Raw genomic sequence first — 21,591 nt, forward strand, 5'->3', positions numbered from 1 at the left:
AGGGTCATATCCAATCTCTTGGGTTTGTTCATATACCTGGAAATTGTAACATATTAAGTCTTCTGGTTTTGGGTGCTCTTTAAAATTATATTTGAGTTGTTTTGTTTTGTTTTTTGAAGAACAATACTTGTTTTTCTAGTCTTTGTTCTTTTTTATTTATTTTCTTGTGCTTTTCCATGTGAAAAACCTGTTTCCAAAGGCACCCGTTGCTTCATAGTTCTCTGTGTTGTGGAGTTCCCATTACAGTTTGCTTTGTGTTTGGTTTATTTTGTCCTTAGCTTGACCTTTAATGGTAAAATGCAGAGCTTGTAATGAATAGGCAGATTTTACCTCAGCCAAGTTTTATGTTTATGTGTATGTGTCAGTGTAGAAGCTGTGCATACGTCAAAGAAAAGAGCAGTTTGTATTCTAAAATTGTGGGAAAGGACAGTTGATTATCAACAGGATATGGTGGTACCTGTCTGACCTGGTTTTTGTGGGAGACTCTGGCTTTACTCCCTCAAGAGTAGAGGCAAAATCCAAATTGCAGATACAACACAAAGCCCTGAAAAGGCTCCCAGATTAAGCTACATCTAACAAGAACAAAAGCCCCAGAGTGTTTATCTAGTGCAGACAGTATTGTTGTTTCTTTCTTTGTGTTGCTTCTCTTCATTAGGAGATGCTTACTCCAGTTGGGTTCTGGCTGTATTGTTTCCAGAGTGTTTTTCAGCCACCTGATCCTGCTCAGTGAGCTAAGTTCTGCTGAAACATCCTTTTTTAGACCTTCTGACAACAAAAGCTAATTTTTTTTTTTTTTTGAGGTTTTCTTTCAAAATTATATTATTTAGAGCATGTAAGAAGAGGGGGCTTTGGCTTGACATTGACCTAGATCCACTGGACACACTCATGGCCCAAGAGGAGCCTGTTTTTTGGTATGAGTGAACAAGGTTAACATGAGTTAGGTACTTTTCTAGTCAGTTTTGAAATTTAACTTATATTTGATCCTTGTCTGTTTTCAAAAGAGGAAAAGCTGCTGTTCAGGTCCATTTCTGTGTGTTGGCATAATATGATATATCTCCATGTACGTGTGTGCACATGCACTTGCTCTAAGCATGTCGAGCCTGAAAGGAATATAATTGAACTTTCTGCTGCAGCTGGACAGGGACAATATTTTGTTTAGGAGTTAAATCAGTAACATAGTTATCTTCCTTCTGGAGAGAAAAAAAAACTAATGCCGTGCTGATAAGTAGCACTCAGTGGCAGATGTTTGTTATTTGCATAACCTGAGGAGTGTAAAAAGTATTTGACACAGTAGTCAAGCACAGTATTATCATCTTCAAAGGCTCTGGGTTTGCACTGCCAAAACTTAGGTTTGTGGTTGAAGGTGTTTGGATTAGAAAGAGAATGGCTGAAGGGTGAATTTGGAGGTGGCTTCAGAAAGAAGCAGTTTTTTTTAAATGAAAAGCTTTATTTCCAAAAGCTGAAAAATGAGATGAAGGCTCTTTTGTCTGGGCTGCATGTAGCCAGCACTGGCTGTTGTCAGTCAAGCTTCATGAACAAGTCCAGCTCATTTGAGTATTATGGGATTGCTTGGGGTGTTCCTGGTAGTGAATGTGCTGCTGATGACACATCTGCTAACATTTAGCTTTTTTGAAGTTTGCATGCATGAAATACTGAAGCAATGGTTTTATCTTACCTTGCCTGTGATATCACAGGTTGCATTTTCAGAATATTGTCATGGTTGGGAAGTGAATCTGCACCACAGTCACTTGGGAAATAGCAACGATTTTGTTATAAAATTGTTACTTATTTACTTGTGCCACAGCATCTTGATTTTTTTGGTTCTTGTTTTCCTTTGGTTTTTTTTAATAGCCTGCTAAAACAAACCAAGCTTGTTCAGTGTAGCTATTACATGCATATTATTTGCATAGTGAAAAACAGCTCTGCAATATTTTTAACACCAGCTTCTTACCTCATTCTAGATATATGCTAGGCAGGTCTTGATTTTACATCACAGATATGAATATAAATTATGTAATACTTAATATGGATTAATGCATGCTATATGCATGTATATGTAGTTTAATTGAACAAACTGGTTAAAGTATTTGTTTGGGAAGTTTTTGGGAAACATCTTGAAACTACCTGATGGTGTTTCAGAGTTCCTGAATTGGCATCCATGGCTTCTTGCAGTCAGATCTTCCACCTGCTACCTTCCTTCAGCTCAAAGTTAGGATTAAAGCCCTAAGGTTAGGATTAAAACCCATTTGTACAAATATACAGCACACACAGAACAATGTCAGAACACTCCAGGCACAGGCTCTTTGACCAGACCTTTAAGCATCACAGGTGTTAACAGCTTCCACTTCCCTTAATATCTCTAGTCTTAAAAAGATTTCTGGCTAAAAGAGAAAGTTGTTAAAAAAGAATCCAAAAGAATCCTAACACAAGTGGTTTGAGAAGTTCAGTAATGTTGGAATATGAGAGAAACTCGCCTAAACCATGGGAGCCTCAGGCACATGGGAACCTAACAAAATTTATAATGTCACCAATAAGGGAAAAGGCTGCATGGCAAAGCAACCCAGGCTCACAGTCTCTATCAGGAGGAAGAAATCTCTCAGCCATGCTAATACTGTGCAGGAAAAGTCCCTGAACACTCTCTCTCAGTCATCTTCCCCATTATATGGATGAAATAATAATGGGACAAAGAGAATGGAAACAGCAGTCACATGCTGGCAGGAAAGGACAGGAGTATATCTGGAATGTTACTTCAGCTTTCTTTTTCTGGGCTAACTCCTCTATAAACACAGCAAGAGGCAATGGTAGAACACTTACATTTTCAACATTATAAGTACAACCTTAATATAACTTCATGCACAAGAAGTTTTTGTGTAGCCCTATGTGTATCTATAGGATTGGGAACTTAAACACAGCATAAATGGTAGAAATGTACTCCTGTACTACCCTTTATAGTGTTCTGTACTAGACCTGCCTGGCCCAATGAGTCTTGAAAGGTAAGTTGTGTGTAGGCCACAGATATTCTTTCAATCTGCTTTTATACTGAGGCAAAGTAAAACCTTTACAGCTTTGACTGTTCTGTGGGCATATTCCAAAGTGGTGAACAAGGCATTGAAAGTGAGTTTTTCACATTACATCATTTTACCAAATTGCTCAATTTCACCTTCAAGTATTTTGTTCTTAGCATTGAAAGCTTCTTTTCTATGTAAAATGTGTATTTCAACTTTATAACGTTCAGTATTAATTTTGTGTTTATCATATTAATATTCAGGTTGTCCCATTGGACTCAGAAGCTTGAGTAAAGAGGGATCGCCTATCAAATATTGGGGATGTTAGCTAATCCTTTTTCAGAATAAATGCATTATTTTCTAGAAGAATAAAAATGGTACGGAAAGCTTATAAGTCACCAGGCCATGCTCCTGCTGTTGCAGTCAACCCCATCCCATAATTTCTTCTGTAATCTGATCATACTTCACTCATAAGGCACTTGTAATTGGTGTGAACCAGCCACCAGCAACAGGGTTTGTTTATCATCCCTGCTCTGAGTATTTCAGGACTTTTCAGCTTCCAGACAAAACTTATGCCAAAATGTGTCAATTCTGTGCTTTGTTAAAACACTTCATTTCAACTTTGATTTTTTATTTTCTTGGTTTCCTTGTTGTTATGCTTCAGGTTTGTTAAACTGGCTTTTTCAAATGTCAAAAGTCTTCTTCCTACTGAGTGAGCTATAGCTTGTGGTCTTGTAACATTTGAACCTGTGACAGCATGGCACACATGTTTCTCTTTGAATGTCATCAAAGAGAAACCTGCAAGTGTCATGTCTGGAAGCTGCAGTTGCTCATTCTTAGATTACCTTGTTCTATAGCAAAGGATCAAACTCCCTCTTCTGGAAGACTGGGACTGTAGATAAGTAAAACACCTATAAATAGGTTACAAATGAAAAAATGTTTTCCCAAAAATGTATTCAAAGCCCCAAGACTCCCAATAATGTCCTCAAAAAAAACCCCAAAAAGCTCCCCAAAAATCCCAGCATAAATTTTAGGCGTTCTATTTTATTTTTTATTCCCCCCATCTAGTTTTGTATATGTAAGATCATAGATAATTTAAGTTGAAAGAGAAGTCTGGAGAACTGAGGAAGTTCAGCCTCCTGCTCTAAGCAGAGCTGGCTTTGAAGTCTGTCCTCCTGCACTGGACACTGCAAAGATGTTTTCCAAAGGAGCTCTTATTAAATAAAGAGCATCACTATTGCAAAATATCTCTAAAATGTATTTTCAAATAATTTGAATACGTAAAATGAAACTTGTGCCCCTTACTGAATGATTGATTTTCTAGGGCCTGAATAGTTTTTTTATCAACTCTATTAAACCTTTCTGAATTTCTCAATGTTCCTTCTGAATTTGTTCTTTTTTTTCTCTTTTTTGAGTTCTAGAAGGCAGAGGAGAGAATAAGATTTTGGTGTTGGGAAGGCTTCAAAGGTTGCACATAAATAAGGGGCAGTTAGGAGTGGGAGACTACCCAGAGGTGGGTATCTGAGTTTTGTGGAGGACAAGTCCTTCTTAAACAGATTTAACATGGGACTTATTTAACCCCAGAAAGAACTTTTGAAATCTACATTTAAATCTGAATTTTGTGGCTTAACTTTGTCTTAAAAAGAAAAGATTTTTAAGCCCTTCTGCATTAATTATGTCATCTGTTCAAGACTTTTCTATTCAGAAAAATCACATGAAGGGAGTGGTTGTAGACCAAGCTTCTTTTATAGTGGCTGTCATTTTATGCTGTCTTGTCAAAATAACGGCAGAGTGCCACACCACCTGCACGTTCACAGGCTGAAAAATATTAATGTTGCTCTAGGAATATTAAGCTTTTACGAAAATGAAATAATCAAAAGGTGATATTTTATTCGCTTGAAAAAAATAGGTTTTAAGAGCTAAAAATGTGGTGACTACAGTCAAGGGAAGTCCCTGAAAATGACAAGTCAGTAGAAGATCTGTTAGCCTCCATCAAGTGGTTCTGACATTTCTCTCAGCTACAGTCTCTTTATAAAGATGTAAAATCAGACTTCCTCCAGTTCAAATGCATCACAAATTAACCTAGATTAGTCCTGATGCATTAATGGATTGAAAGAAAGGAGTTGCCTTAATTGAAATAGTAATAAAGGAGAAAAGCAACAGAATCTCTCCAGAAGTTTTAATGAGTTTAACTATAGGTGAGGAAAGATGCCTCAAATGAGAGACAGGCTGAGGAATATGAAACATCAGCAAGGTAAAATTAGAAAGAAAATACATCCCTGGGGCAATGAGGGACATGTTTTCCCTCCTCTTTGATCAAGTGTGCAGAGACCTCAGGATATGATCAATAAAAGATGATGTGTTTTCAAATTTAAGTTGTCCGGAAGCTGTAAAATTTGGCTTTCTGTGACTAATATGAAACTTCTTGATTTGTTTCGTTGTTGGTTTTGTTTTCTTTTCTTTAAAATAAGAACTTAGGCTTTATTCTGCAGAACTGGAACTAAGTGCTCCAAACCAGAAGTGCAACATTACCAAAGCTTTAGTAAAAGTGTTCACCAGTGATAACTGGAAGTGTGAAACGTGTTCGTTATCAGAATGTACTGAAACATTAAAGTTGAAGAGAGATTATTGAGGTTACAAATTTGCCACTAATAAAAAAATGCCGTGGGCAAAGAAAATCACTACCAGTTTTGATAATGTTATTTCTTAAAATCCTAAAAGCAAAATTTACATTCATAGGAAACACCTAATAATACTTGATTCTATGGACAAGCTAACAGTGACTTGTACCGAATGTGCAGTATAGATGTTTTGAGTAATTTTTTTTTAATTTCTTTTTTTCTCTGTCAGTACTGCAAAAATAGATTTTAGAAATCACAAGGGTATTGGGAGTCCTCATTTTTCTAATGGAGGGGGAGAGTATTGTGTATTCATTCTAGTATTCTAAGTTTGTGTTGCTCTTCTCAAGTGAAAACAGGGACAAAAAAAAGCCTACTCATGTGAGAGGTGTTTCCAAATAGCATTAAGTGGAATTGCTTTCATTACTTTTATGTGCAATAACAGTGGTGTTTTTTCCCTACTTTCTTTGAATTACCAGTCCTTTTAGAAAGAAAAAAAACCAGCAGTGGGTTTGCACAACTACTCCCCACACCTTCTGGCTTTCCTTCTGGAAATACTGTATTTGGGTTACCGTTTATTTCCATTTAATATTTCAGTTTTAAATTACATATTGGCCTTTATTAAATTCATGTAGATCTTTATTTAGGAATTAGCTAAAATAACATTGAAATAACAAGTCATACAGGTTTATTTGGAAAAAGAGAGAAATTCAATCTGAATTTGGCCAAAAATCCTTTCATTAGTTTTAAAGGAACATTCGTTCCTTACTCTTCCCTGTTCATCTCTTCTCCTGGAAGACAAGAATGTGTTTGCATCTGGTTACTCTACTTTGTTTTATTTTCAAAATTTTTCATTTGACGTATTCAATTAGGTCTGGTTTCACCATGACTTTAGGCCATACATGGTCTTCTGGAATTTAGCTTGTGGAGGCTGCATCTCTTTAGATATTCTTACAAAGAAGCTGGAATAGGGGAAATACAATATCTTTGACAGCAGGGAAAAATCCTCTAAGCAAACCACAAAACCACTTGTTTCCTTCTTCTTCTTTAAAAATTGCCTGTATGCGGAAGGATAATAATGAAATTGAACAATTCATTTTATTTGGAGTTAGTAAAAATCCCAAGGAAGAAAGAAAATGGGATCTCTAGCAATGCAAATCCCAGCCAATAAGAAGTTTCCATCAGCATGTCTTTCTGTAAGCCATAGTTGCTAGAAATCAAGAAGGAAATGAAAGCCACCTCATGCAGAGGAGTTTGAAGGCCGCCTTTCCAAACTACCATTCATCTGTGAAATGTGGGACTTGTGTCTAGTTAAAGAATTTCTAGGCCTTTGTGAGTGATTTTTGCGCTTGTTTTTCAGGGAGGTTTACCGTATGACGGTAGAATCACTTGGCTACGGTGTGTCACACAGGAGTCCCAGCAGATGGCTGTGAATGGAGGTTCCAGTGTTACGTAAGGGCCGGGGCTGGGAATCGCTGTTCCGCTCTGCCGCGAGCTGGGAACATCCCGGGGCCTCCGTGAGAGGCGGTGCAGCGCTCTCCCGCAACAAGCACCTTCTGAAGTGATGAGCTTCTAAAAACAGCAGCTCCTCCTATCCCTCTTACAAACACATTAGGATTTCCTAAATTTGCTGTTGGCCATTTCGTGTCTGGGAAGCTGCAAGTATAAATATAGTTGAAGTCTATGTTCTGTGACACCCTGGAAGCCTCTAATTTTGCCTGTTACCCTAAGTAACTAACTTTTCTGACTTGTGTACTCTTCTTCTGATTGACTGTTGGTGTCAATCTCCCAGTCTTTCAGAAGGACTTCCCTGATTTTGCCTGGATGGACAAGGTGCAGTCAATCACTGACTTGTCAGATCACATTTTCAGACCTCCTAAGAGGAAAATGCAACAGTGAAGTTACTGTAGTTCTTCATGCTCAGGGAGAAAAGTATAAGCAAAGATGGGCCATCATGAGATGACACATAAGAAAATTGCACAAAACATGACTGTAATCTAGGTGAAAAGCATTCATTTTGTTGAGTTCTTGTTTTTGTAAATTAGCTACTCAGTTGTCCAAGAAAATCTTACTTTAGCAATACTTTTTCACTTTATATCACACTTCTGATGTTAAATTCTTCATGGTTGGTTGAGATGGCATGATATGGGTTTCTTTAAGATGTCACTGCCTGTTGCAGGAGCTAGTAAGGACACATGGAGAAAAGAGATGGATTTCTCTATTGGCAATTAATCCTATGCCTTTGAATGTATCTGTTTGTGTTAAATCTAAGTTTGAACTGAATGCGTTGCCATCTCTTATGAGTGGTTCTGCATTAAAATGATTCTGCTAAATAATGCAGTAGTGTGAGGGCAAGTATATCCTGGAGTTGTGGGGTTCCTGATGTTGTGATCTGTCCTGTCTAGAGTACAATTTTTTGACTGTAAGTAGTGAACAGCAGGAAGATAAATTCTGCACTGTACAAACACAAAGCTCATTATCAGTCCAACACACACTTACTGTCTTGAGAGTAAAACCATTAAGGCTCATCCATGAGAGCTAGAGTTTCTTCCAGGAGGATTTCTGCTGAGTGTGCTGATCATCTTCCCAAAATGAATACCCTCAGAAGAGCCTCTGTGCTCTTAGCTGATCTTCACTCTTTGCATTAAGTCCTTACTTCACTACAAGGATGCTTATTAAGGCAATTATAGTCGTTAGACTTTTCACTTCACTTGGAGCTTCTACCGATGTTGATTCAGCTAATAACAATCTCTGCTTATGAAGGAAAGCCTGGAATAAGTATCATTCAAAATTAAAATAGTGAGTACTCTGTGTTGTTGTGAAGACCGGATTCTGTGAGGGCAATGTGTGTATGTACATACCTGCTTACGAGAACGACAGTCTTGCTGAAAACATGAAGGGTCAGTGTTACTATGAGTTTGATTACCACATCAAAGTTATAATATTTTGCCAGGAATAAAAATAATACTGAGGCTCTTGAAGGCATTTCCTGGGTCATTTCTTAGGCCTAACATAAAACACTTATATTTAGCAACAGGGAACAGCCACTTCTGGTTAAAATTTTACTGTGCAAACCCAGCAATTTATGTAACTATTATTTCCTGGCTAAGAAAGATCAAATGATAGCATCTTGGTCTCACTGGGACTGGTAAACATTTGTTAATGAAGCCTTCAAGGTTGCATTGTCCTCACGTGACTTTCATGCCATGTATGACTACTGTTTCCTAGTGGGTTTTGTACTGACCATTAGGGAGTCAAAATTGCCAGCCATGAGCATATGTATTCATTTTCTTCTGTGATAAATTTGATCATGGCAGGAATTTCTTAAAGACAAACCAGATCAGTGTTGTCCCAGAAGCAAACCAAAGAGCAGACTCGAACAGGCAGTTCTTGATGAGACTGTTTATGTTGGGACAACCAGATTAACTTCCAGCCTTTTCAGAGAGCATCTTGCTCCCAGGGCTCCTGGCTCTTTGCTTTCACTGCAAGTACCTGTTTGCTGTAGAGAAAAAGTCCAATTGTTTGCTGCCATCAACAGTCACAAGTTAATAAGGGGCCTGGGAAACCGAAAGTTTCTCTTGTGACTTCTGTACACAGCCTGAATAACAGGCTTGAAAATCCAGGATGGTCATATGAAGAAAACAGTGCTGAAACATGGAACAAGTGAACGCAACAGACAAGACCAGCCTGTCATTACCCATTGCCCTTCTGCAAGTAATTCTGCTCTTTGACCTTGTTTGTCTTCCCCAACCACTTTAACATCTCAGCTGAGTTACCAAGAGGAGAAGATTTGAGTATACTATATATGCTGCTAAGATACCAGTTTGTTTGGATTTTTTAATATTTTACCTTCTATCCCAGCACATCTACTTTTATTTCCTTCCCCGTTTGTGAGGGGCTTTTTCCTTTGGCATCTGAATTATACTTCTGTTAGTGAGTCTTCTCTCTCTGCAAGTCTTTGCTACCAGTCAATATTTGCCACGTGCTTTTCTGTGATTCCTTCCCACATTGTCACTGTATGTGGCCTTTACTCCCTCTCAGACACCAAGATTTGAGTCCTCTGTTTCCGATCTTCCAGATGAATGCCTTAATCACAAATTACTTTTCGTGGGCTGTCTGGTCTGTCTCATTTAGGCTTCCCTTTCTTTCTTCTCTAAAATTTTTACTTTTGTTCCATAATGGAATAAAAAATATAATTTGTAGTTTAATTTAGTATCCACAATGTTCTTTAAATGTTTACAATGAACAGATGTCCACATTTCGTTTCCAAAGGAGTTGGCTCCAATTATCTCTGAAGATACAGAGAGAGGTTAATACCTGATGCTTATCAGAAGAAAATATCTACTGTGTGGGCTGTTTGTGAAAAGCAGCATCTAAATTTAACTTGGATTCCTGTTTTGTTTGCTTTTAGTAAAACTGAATTTTTCTTGGAAAAAAAGGTTATATTTTCAATACAGACTGTTTTATGTGTCTCAACAGTGTTTCTATTGGGAGAGCTTTTTCATGTTCACAAGGAAATACTTCTTATCTGGTACAGGAAAAGAGGCCCAAAATTAGCAGAGAACAGAATATTTGTTCATGACAGGTGAAACACAGGTTCAAGTCCTTGACCTGATTTTGCTCTCTTGCAGGTGAATGCCTAGATCACAGCACAGAAAAGGGAGTGTGTCAGTCAGTGTCTTTTTTTCAGGTTGTGGTTGTAGATATTTTTCCTGGAAGAGAAAGACTAAGCCTTTTCTGCTATTCCCCAGCTAGCTGTAGTGATGAGTTGATCTCTGCCATAATAAAATGTGTATTTTTACAGTATAGCCCTACCCTAGAGAGATCACAACACAGAATTTTGCCTTAATGCTCATCTATATTATGGAAGGTGCTAGAGTTTACAAAATGTGAGATACTGACTTAGGTCTTGATCCTGAACAAAACTATACTGATGGATATTTTTTCTCAAGATAAATACTCAAAGATATTGAGCAGATTCGAAGCATCCAACTGAATTATTTGCGTTAATTTGTGGTTTACGTCACAAATTTGCCGTTTTCTTGATAACGAGATGACCTACTGCATTTTAACTCTGGATTTAATGAGTCCTTCTGAAAAGACTTTTTCTAGAAGCTGAGCAGCTCTAATGTGGGAGTCTGGCTTCTGCTGATGGGGGAGCTGCCCCTGCATGGCTCCATCTGCAGCTGGCAGACAATGCAGTGCACTGATGGGGGAAGCGTGTCCTTTTAAAGGAGCTCGTTGGTCTGTGGAGATTAGCAGTTGTAATCATAAATATGTATATATGTTAATATATATATAAAGGCAAAAGGTATTTTTGTTTTTGTAAAGACTTTATGTTCCAGTCTGATCTAGCTGCCTTTGAAAGTTTGGTCTCCTATTAATGCCATATTAATTTGCTGTCTTTATCAGTCTCCCCATTTTAAGTACCCCTTGTGATCACGATTTGTTTAGTGTTCCCTAAATATTCGAAGATTTAAATGCTTTTAAAGCCTTAAAACACAATCTGCACACTTCTGGAGAAAAGATTACTTATTTCAGAAGAAACTGGCTTAAGTCATATGAGTAGATGTCTGGAGAACTCCAACTAAAAATGCAACTTACCAGTGCCATTCTCAGTAATTATTAATTATTTATTTTATAGGCATTAGAAACATGGTGACTAAAGCCTAGAGAAAAGTGAATTTAGGAGAGACCTTATCACTCTCTACAACTCCCCGAAAGGAGGCTGTAGACAGGTGGAGGTTGGTCTCTTCTTCCAAATAACAAGTGACAGGACAAAAGGAAATGGCCTCAGTTCCAACAGGGTGTAGGAGCCCAGAGTGCCGAGAATATTTCTCTGCCTGTTTTTAAGGGTTCTTACCCCCCTGAACAACACTGTTTTAGCTTCAAACCTCGGAAAAAACTACCTACAGTCAGACAACTAGAAAATACAGTGGTGTGAATTAGGTGATAGACTACTATGTAAGATTGTCACAGGGTGAAAAATTTAGAGGTTTTAGGCTTCTCTTTGTAGTAAATAGAGTAAAAAATATCAAAATGGAGGATTGTTGTTGTTCTCTAAACCTTCTTCTCCTTCTACTACTCCATGTTCTGCAGTAAAAGTAGTTTGGAATGATTGTATGGAAAATTCCGCAGTTCCTAGTCGTGTTTCTGAATAATTGGTAGGAAAGTGAAAATAATGTACATTTTTAGTAACTATTGGTTAAAATATCTTTAAAAGGCTGTGTAAATCTTGATAATTAGACTCACTCCTGCTTTTCTTCCTTCTATGCTGTACCTGGGTCATGCTAGTGGCTCTGTTTCTCTGATAAGACTTAATAAACAACTATCTGGAAGCATTGAAACTAAAGGAAAAGTCTCAGTTTATCTCTCAAACTCCTTGCAAGGATTTTCAGCAAATTCTCTCCCATCAGGAGAGACTTGATTTAAGGCACAGTGAAGTGTCAACAGGGCAGGCTTAGGTTGGATATTAGGAAAAGTTTCTTCACCAGAAGGGCTGTCAAGCACTGGAGCAGGCTGTCCAGGGAAGTGGTGGAGTCACCATCCCTGGAGGTATTAAAAAGACAGGTGGATGTGGCACTTGGGGACACGGTGTAGCAGTGGGCTTGACAGTATTGGGTTAGTGGTTGGACTCGATCTTAAAGGTCTTTTCCAAACTAAACAATTCTGTGATTCTAAGGGGCAATGTTACTACATGAGCTTGTAAGTAGAAGATGACAAGTTGGGCCCAGTTGGGGTGGTGACAAGGACACTTCCTTAAGGTGTCAATTTAGTGGTTGCTAAATACAGAGATGCATCTGCTTGGGAAGACCATGACCCATTTCAGTTGGTTCTTGTTTTAAGAGCTTTCTGTGCCTTTGAAAGTACATTCAGGGTAACCTATTTCTCCCTTCAGGACTTCTGCTTTCCTCAATCCTGCATTAGTCAGAAAGCTCTTACCGGAAGTTGTTGTGAAAGCAGCAAAGGCTCTACCTGATTTTTCATACCACCCTGCAGATGTATGAATAAAGATAACCTTCCTACATAGTAAATGGGCAAGATGTGTTTTCCTGCTCCATCAGAGGCAAATTAGAATATGGCAAATTAAGCAAAAGCCAAATTTAGATGTTATAAGGTGATATGTAGAGAAGATTAAGTCTTCTAACTCTTTAGGAAGCTTCAATAAGACAACCTGAGGAAGACTCAAAGTCATAGCAGCTCAATGTCTGTCTGCTTCTTAGCAGAGGGAAATTATTGAGTCTCTGCTAGGGCAGATCTGCATTGAGAGCAGGGACACCAACCCTGCTGTGTTGGAAAAACATCACAAATCCTGAGATGCTGAGCTGAACTCAGTGACTTGGAAGCATCACAAAGCTGACTGCTGGAATTCAGCACATATGAAAATGAAATTATTTTTCTATTTCTTTCTTTCTTTTTTTTTTTTTAAGCCATAAGAGAAAACTAAAAAAGAAAAGGAAGCTGACAAGAAAATTTTTACATATAAATAAAAATTTAGACTATTTATGTATATATTTAGTCTTGGGCTAGGTTGAACTAGACCTTGCTTAGGTTTTTAATTTAGGATGCTTTAGGTATATCTCAAGTGAATGGAATAATACAACATCAGCAATCTGCTGCTTGGGTCAATAGTGCTCAGCATTACAAAACCAAAGCCTCTTTCTAAAACTCAGCAGAAGGGTAATAGTTAACCTGTTACTCTCATGTTGCTCAAATTTCCAGATCTTTCTACATTTCCCTGCTGCACAGCACCATCAAGATGGAAAAGCTGGATGAGATTTAAAAAAAAAAAAAAAAAAAAATAGAGTGCTTTTGTAGGAGTTTTTTTTCATTGTTGTTGTTTTAAAGATTTTTCTGTGCACTGTGTAATAAGTTTTTGCTCAAGTGAAGAGACTTGCTAAATGAATTCTAAATGAGCCTTTGCTTCCCTAGAATAAGACCTGGGAAGTCTCCTGCATGTTCCAGCTTCCCAGCTGAGTTTGTCCTGAAAATGAAAATTCCTTAAGCTTAAAGTCAGAATGAGATTTACTAAAATGAGAATGAGACTTACTCAAATCTTAGAATAAAAATTAATCATGTTTAGAGGGGTCAAAAATAAAAAGGTATTAAAAGAGGCTTGATCTTCCCTGCCTTCCAGTCACGACCCTATATCAAGCGGTTTGGAACAACCAGGTTCTGAGTTCTTCCCATTTTGATCTTGTATATATAAATATTCCTTCTAACATCTAGTATGTACATGCTGACATAAACCAAAATGTTTTAGTAGTCACAGTTCATCTTTACTATGTGCATTACTTTCAGCAACCTTTCATTGGCTGACAATTGCCTGTCAGAGCTTCAAGGAATTACTTGAATCCTTAGAATTACTCCATTAAAATCATCCCAAGGATTCTCTAGATTGATTAAGCTGAGTATCATCTACACGTTTTTCACTGAAAAAATTGGTTTGTTTTTCTTAATGAGAATGGGTCAGTTTTACGGAGAAAACCTAACCTGTATAACTTGGGATCCATTGCCTAACATCTACATGTGCTGAAAACCATTTAAAGTTGATTGCCAGAGGAGAATTTGAGTAAGTTTGTTGTAAGGGATAGGAAGTGCACATTGAAAATGTATGGCACGTACCTTCTGTCCTAGCTGCTGTAGGCTTTTGCTTTTTCTCTACAGTCAGTGTCTCGTTACAATATAGTACTGTCCTGAGCCCAAAATACAGGAACAACAATAGAAAAGTAACTCCTGCCTATAATGTCCTTCAGCACCTACAGAGATTGAAGTTGGCAAATAGTTTGGAGAGCAGGATGGCAGATGGCCTGTCTGAGCGGAAGAAAGAACAGCAACAAAGGAAATATTATTGCCAAGAGCAATAGTGAAGTTTAAAAAGTAGTAAACGTAGCTGTGTACTTGGCATTAGCTAAGGGATTCTTCAGGCAGAGGGAGTTTGGAAAATATGTGGTCAGAGAATGAATTAATATTACTGCCTAACCACATCCTATTTTATTCTTTACACTAAATCCCTTACCAGCAGATTATATACAGTCGGAGTAGATAAATATTTTAGCAGTACATGGTTGGCTCAAAAAAACCACAAAACCAAGTCAGGGAATACAAGAAAAACACTATGTTTTCAGATGAGTTTTGAGGGGGTTTGATTGGGTGAGACAATGGGGCAGCAGGGGTAGGAGGCGAGGAGGAGCAGGTGGAAAGTCATTCCCAATGTGATGGATGTGAACAAACTTGGCATTCAGGTCTGCAGTGCCCTGTCTGCTATAGCTGCCTTGGGCTCATGGGCAGAGTCTGGCTCCAGGGTCAGGCACATTGCTGAAGAGGGACTTTGGGATGCTCTGACATTGCTGAGTGTCTTAAATTGCTGGCCATAAAAAGCTAGAAGTGAAAGAAAAGTTAGAATAGACACAGCTGTTTTGATCAATGCACTGGAATGTTCATCCCTAGGTGTTGACCACAGGGTGCCCTGATTTATATTTGCTCCTCCCTGGTGCATGTTAAACTCAAAATGCCATTTTCTGCCAGAGTTGGTAATGAGAGCTGTGTTCAGACAAGGCTGGCCTTTGGTATGGGTCTACAATCAAGAATTTAATTCAGAGCTCTCCTCTATGCCATTATTTTTATTTTGGTGGTTTTGATTGATAAAGACTGAAAAGCAACTACATGAAGTTGTCAGGTTTGAGTGGGACTGCTATGGACCTTTATTTTGGTCTCTTGTTCATGACAAAGAAGGTGTACACAGAGGTGTTTTCACTTGGGTATTTACACTATAAAAATTAGTTGTCAGAATAAGTGAAGTGACTGGGAAGCAGCAATGTGTGCATCCTGCAACAGTGACTGTGTATCTGAACTGAGGATGTTTTGTGTGCAGAGTGGGATGTGCTGAGATCCTGACAGTGATACATACCTGGGTTTTGTTGTTATACAAGCTGACTGATGCGGTTGCTACTTTTTTATTGATAGCAATTCAGAAGAATGGCTATTCTTTTCTGCTTTAACACACGTTGGCTTAGAAAACAAATTCTGTAGCATGCTTTGGTCAAGAGGAAAGTACTACTTTATCCGTGTCAGTACTGGGAAACACATAATGTATTTTTCTGAAGACGTTGGTCTGACTGAGGAATTTTATTTTGTTTCACATTTGTCTGTAGACTTGAATCTGTTGTCCAGCAATTTGATTGACTGATGCAGCTTCTGTTTGATATGCATCCAAATATACTCTTTTATTTTGCACTTGTGTTATTATCCATAAATCTCTCAAGCCTTAGGTAGTAGCAGCTGCACCACTATTTGAATATAAAACAATGCATCTGTTCTGTAAGAATGCAAAATCTCATACGCAAAAGGAAAAAGTAAAGATAAAGTGCAAAATTATTGGAGGAGTTTTGACACCTGTAGATATTTAATAATATTTAGGCTCCTATGTGTCTTAAGTAAATTTTTAAAATTATGCTTGAACTGTGTGAAAATTAGTTTCTTAATGCCTCTAAAACACCCAGAAATAAATTAATGGCTGCTGTACATTTTTGTATATAGTTGTAGGGCTTGGGAGGTCTTTCTCTCTCTTTTGAATCCCAAGTGGTAATTTTAGTGTAGTTTGCCTTGGTTTGGTTATCTCGGTAGTGGATAGGATATCTGAGAACAAACATTGGGCTGGAAAGATGGTAATGGATAGAAGGAGAGATGAAAACTACTTGGTGAGATAGCAGCTGTTTGTATCTGATTCCCTTTTCAGCATCTGGTTGGCACGAGAAGAGGGACTGTTTTATAGATCTACTCAGGGTTGTGGAGGAACATTTGACCCCCAAAACTATATGGAATTTTCCTGGAATCTGTCCTTAAATTACCTATGTCATTGAGATGGTTTCTGAGTGCAAATCCTGAAAAATGTGACAGAGCCCAGAGCCCAACCAACCCTATCTAGAAATTCTGCTTTCATGAGACCTCTTTCCCATCAAACCTATCATGGTAGCTACTTTTTGGCCGTTTTCAGAGCAGACAATCTGTAAAATAAACTTGTATCTTTCATACGGCAGAGGAACTTACAGGCTTTCTCTAGTTTGAGTATACCAGGAAAATTAGGAGACTGAGAAAAGAGTACTGTAGAGAAAGTGAAGGCTGTCAGTGTATAAATGTAAGTGTTGCTGCAAAGCTCTTGGATATGGAGTGTCCCATAACTTAGATGCTTATTGCTAATTGCCATTGCCAGTACTTTTAAATTACTATACCAGTTTTCTGACTGCATTATATGAGTTTTAATCTAGCAATTTCTGATTTGACTGATTAATTTTGTGCTGCAACTATGTTTTATGAAGTTTTAATTTGCTCATGAGAAATTTATTTCATATGGGGCTGTATGACTTTCCAAGATCATTTCTGCAGTTCACTGTGTGCTGTGCTGTCCTGTGGCTGAATGAGGAAATACCCAAGCAAATTCCAAATTATGTAGGTCAGGTTGTGGAAGCAGTTTAGCTGCAGCAGCACAGAGCTCAGCAAAAGCCAATTAATTTGCCTGCTGGTATAAATACTGCTATGCCTGCGCCTCTCCCTAAAGAAGAAAAGCAATTTTGTTTGTCTTCTACCCATTAACTCTCACAGGTCCCTTTTCAACATAATTTTCATGTATTATTCACAGCCCAGTTTCTTCACAGTCTGTCCTTATCGCATTATTCTGATCTGGCTTGAGTGCATGAGAAATCTGATGACAAAAGCACAAAGTTCAATGTCAAAAAGGGTATTTTGGCCCATGAGAGTACCTTCAAAAGTAAATAAAGAATAAATCTAGAGCATAATGAATCTGCAGAACTTTTATCACCATAAAATCACTTCAGGAAAAGAACTGGGTTGCTGTCTCCTATAAACTTCTCTGTGAGTGCATTAAACTTCCCTAATAAGCTTTTTTCATTATTGTCTAATTGGGCAAAGTGTTCTGCTCTCTTATTGTCCTTATGCTCTCAAAGCTCCTTTTAGTATCTGTATTCAACATGCCCTTCAGAAAATAAGTTTGCATGATTTTCTAGTCTCACAAGTAAGTCTCCATTCTGCCTCATCTGATAAAATAAAGGCTTAGTGTCTGTTGCATATAATAATACTAGTTTTGACCCAAGGGCTTAGCCAGAACTGAACATTCTGTGAAATTAACAGTTAGGAAAACAAGCTGGCAGTACTTGGATATCTTTGATGCACTTATGGCTATGAAAGAAGGAGCAAATTCTCTTGTCTGAACAGAAGGAAGTTGTTCACAACTGCAGCACTAAGGCTGCCAGAGAGGTGCCCTTTGTCATCGTTTTTTCCTTGGCTCATACTCTGTTATATTGATCTCACACTCCCCTTAAGTGAAAAAACAATCAGAATAGTTTTCTAAACTGTTGATCTGCCTTTTTTTTAATGTGCCATATATCTGAGCTAAAATATAATGCTTTATTTAATCTGGCCATTTAAAAAAAAACCTATTAACATCACCAAATCTTAGAGTTGTGCTCTCAGATGGGCAAAATATCTCTCATTTCTAAATATCTGTGTCACTGCTGATTGATTTCCTTAATACACTTTGTACAGATGTAGCAAATAACTATGGGGTTTTTTTTTCTAAAGCATACTTTATGCTTGTAAATGCTCTTGAAAAATCACTGAGAGCACTGTGGAAGCTGCTATTGTAATAATTGTAACCAGTTGTATAAAATTATGCTGTCATGCTGTCTTTTCCAATTAAACTTATAACACTTTTGTATGGGATTTAAAAATCTATATAGTAAATTGGAGGGAATGGGTCCTTGACATTTCTATTAAAAGCCAAATTATATTTCTTCATGGAATAATTTGAAAAAAAAAAAATAAGCAGTCAGCCTCTTTTTCTAAGATGAAAATGGACTAAAATACACCATTTAACAGTAAACTGCAACCCAGAACAACTGCAAGGATTTTACCTTTCCATCACAAATAGCATCTTTTCCAGCTACATTAAACACTCCCTTCAAGTGAAGGACCAGCACACACAAATGGGATGCACTTTATCTGCTGGTACCAGCACCTTCTGCTGCCTATTGCTCAGTGTCTTCTAGCTTTGCCCTCCTAGCATTCCAAGTAAGAGTGGGACAGTGCCTGACAAGGCCAGGCACAAGGTGTGGTGTCCATTCTCATGTTTAACATGTTTGCTGTTCCCCTTGAAACAGGAGGGAGTTCATGGCAGAGCAGAGCATCCTGACTCTGAAACTTCTGCAGACGCTTAAAATGCCACTGCCACCTTTCTCTTGCCAGCATGTGTAAAAAAATGGGAAGCCACATTCCAGTGGGGAGGGTTCATGCAAAAATAAACAGGAGAAGGTGGAGGGGAAGGAACACTAAGAGAGAGCAGGCTGAATTTAATGGCCAGAGAAATGGGCAGAGAAAGCAGAAATTACCACAACCTAGGAAAAGCAGTGAATGGGGTACAAAGCTGTAGCATCCTGTAACATTGACTTAGCTGGGATGTGTGCTAATTAATCTAATTCATCTTGCTCATCATGGTGGAGTTTGATTTCTATTATTATTGTTATGATTAGTTTTCCCTTGTAGTCTACAAGGATTTTGCTTTGCAGTGTCCAGTTAGATGTGATGTATTTTTGGTGCATGCATTTCATAGAAATACCCTGCTCTCCCCCATCCCAGTTCTGGGGATGTCCAAAGGGGAAAACTGGGAGGAATGATCTCTAGTTTGCTCAAGAGAGAAACATTTATCCTCAGAATGGCAATTTCTTAAGAAAATTTATAAACGGTGTAAGTGTTTTGTTTTGGTTTACTTGGTTATTTTGCCCTGCAGCGTGTTTAATTTTGTTAAAAGCAGCCTAATGGACTGTAAGAAAATGAGAATGTGCAATTGCAGAGCAACTAATCAGACTCCATCACAGCGACACCAACTTCAAGTCAGGCAGACTAGGGCTGTGTGCCTTTTTTTCATGGCATTTGTCATATCTGTCTGTCCTCAGATACTCATTAGAGACTCGTATATGACTCTACCACTGACTTGAGGTTATCTTCCAGAAAGAAGGCTCATGTTGCAGGCCTTAACTCGTATTAATTCTTCAGCAAGCATTTCTTCAGGTACTGTGACACTTTTTAGGCAAGTATTTACCAACTCCAATGTAATTACTTTGCATATATTTAAACTTGCTGCAATTGCAGACTGAACAGGAAAGAGAAGTCAATGAGACAATTTCTGTTGGAAGTTGTCCAAGCAATTTAAACAGCATTAGCAAAAATAATTTAAAAAAAAAAGAAAAAAGTATTTATGCTATAATGTCTGTGCAGCAGTGTTAAGCACCTACACAAAAGACAGAGAAGAGCACAGCATAGGACTGCATTTCCTGTATGACTATGTGTGTACATAACCTGTAATTACCACAATGTGTTTTGTTAAAAGTTGCTTTTAGCAATGCAATATTCTGTCTTGAATTTTATATACCTTTCTAAAACCAAAATATTTTTATTCCAAAAGTTGTTCTTCAGTGCAAAACTTGGTTATAGAAAAGAGTTAGATCTTGAACCATTTTGATTTATCTGTAAGTTGTCACACAAATATGACAGGAACACATTTTCTCTATTACATTCTCTCTGGTTAATAATTCTATATAAAATCTAGTTGGTGGGGCAGAAATGTCCTTCATAGGCAAAAGGGATTTAAGGAATATCTCCAGTTTCATTTTGGCAGTTTTCTCACAGCTGAACTGGCAGTGGGATGAGCAGCTGTGCCAGCCAGCCCCGATGTACCTGTTTGGGTGAAATTGTACTTTTGAGGGCAGATCTTGTGTTCTCCTCTCCCCTGAGGACTCTGACTCAAAGGGTTTAGCCATAGCTTTTTACGTCCTTGATGTTGCTTAATGGATGGAGGCTTTTGTTTTGTTTCTGGTCATTCTGACAGCACCAATAGGTGTATGATGTATTTTTTGCTCTTTTTATATGCTATATTTTATAGGAATGTAGGAAGTGATGGTGGAAGCAGTGATCAGGTTTTTTAAAAGTATTTGAATGCCTTGTTTGAGTGAAATAATGCTGATCCAGTGCAATAATTGATAGATGTTCCAAGGCCTGTCAGGAAATTGCAGCTGTATAGAATGATGACCCGGGAAATATGTCAGAGATGTCATTGGGTCTATAAATACGCCAAGTGGATAAATATAAAGGAAATATAAGGATGATTGAAGCTGAAAGATACTGTTTGTGCAAGAATGAATGGGTTTAAGTTGGTGCAGTATGAGTTTAGACTGAAAACCAAAGGAAAATTCTTACACGTTAGAAAAATCAGGTTCTGCATCTTGGAGCTTAAGATGGGTTTAAGACCTCAGATGGCCAGCATAATATGATAGTACAGGTGGCTCTGATGAGCTGCCTTTTGCCTTCTGCAGTTCCTAGACCTCCAAAGAAATTTCCCCCATGTGAGTAGACTCCAGCTGTTGGTGCCCTGCGAGCTTTCTGCTAATGAAGATGTTTGGCGAAAGTAGGAGTAGACATCTCAGCAAAATGGATGTTTCAGAGCAAATGTAGATGTCTGAAAGCTGACCTGAACTACCTGGCAGAAGCAGGAACAGCAATGTCAGGGAAGAACCAGCTGCAAGAGCAAAAGGTGTTCCTAGAGGGTGATAATTCATGCATGGCTATTCTTCCATGCACCAATAACTACGTGCAGGTGCTCCTGCTGCAGTCTGGCTGAACATGTGAATGTGAGGCCTGGTGCAGGAAACACCTGTCCCCACAATCTAGATGTTACCCCAAAGAAATAAAATTTTCAAGAGCACTTAAGAGGTATGAATCTAAGATGACTGGTTTCCAGTTTGAAAGGGACTTCAACTTTGTTTTACAAATGTAAAGGTATTGAGGTATTTTACAAAGGTATTTACATGCCTAAGTATGTTTTTAACCATGTGTTAGGCTCTCTTTTCTGTTTTATTTAAGGGAAGAAAATCTCTAATTCTCAATGGGAAGGGCATTTG

The 21,591-nt window shown here is 38.1% G+C and overlaps 1 protein-coding gene across 1 annotated transcript in view; it reads left to right on the plus strand.

Moving 5' to 3' along the window:
- Positions 1-21,591, plus strand: part of NRG3 (neuregulin 3) — a 368,969-nt gene that overhangs the window by 246,410 nt on the left and 100,968 nt on the right. The gene's annotated exons all lie outside the window — the stretch shown is intronic.

Source organism: Corvus cornix, chromosome 6, assembly GCF_000738735.6.
Source record: "Corvus cornix cornix isolate S_Up_H32 chromosome 6, ASM73873v5, whole genome shotgun sequence".
Lineage (NCBI taxonomy): Eukaryota > Metazoa > Chordata > Aves > Passeriformes > Corvidae > Corvus > Corvus cornix.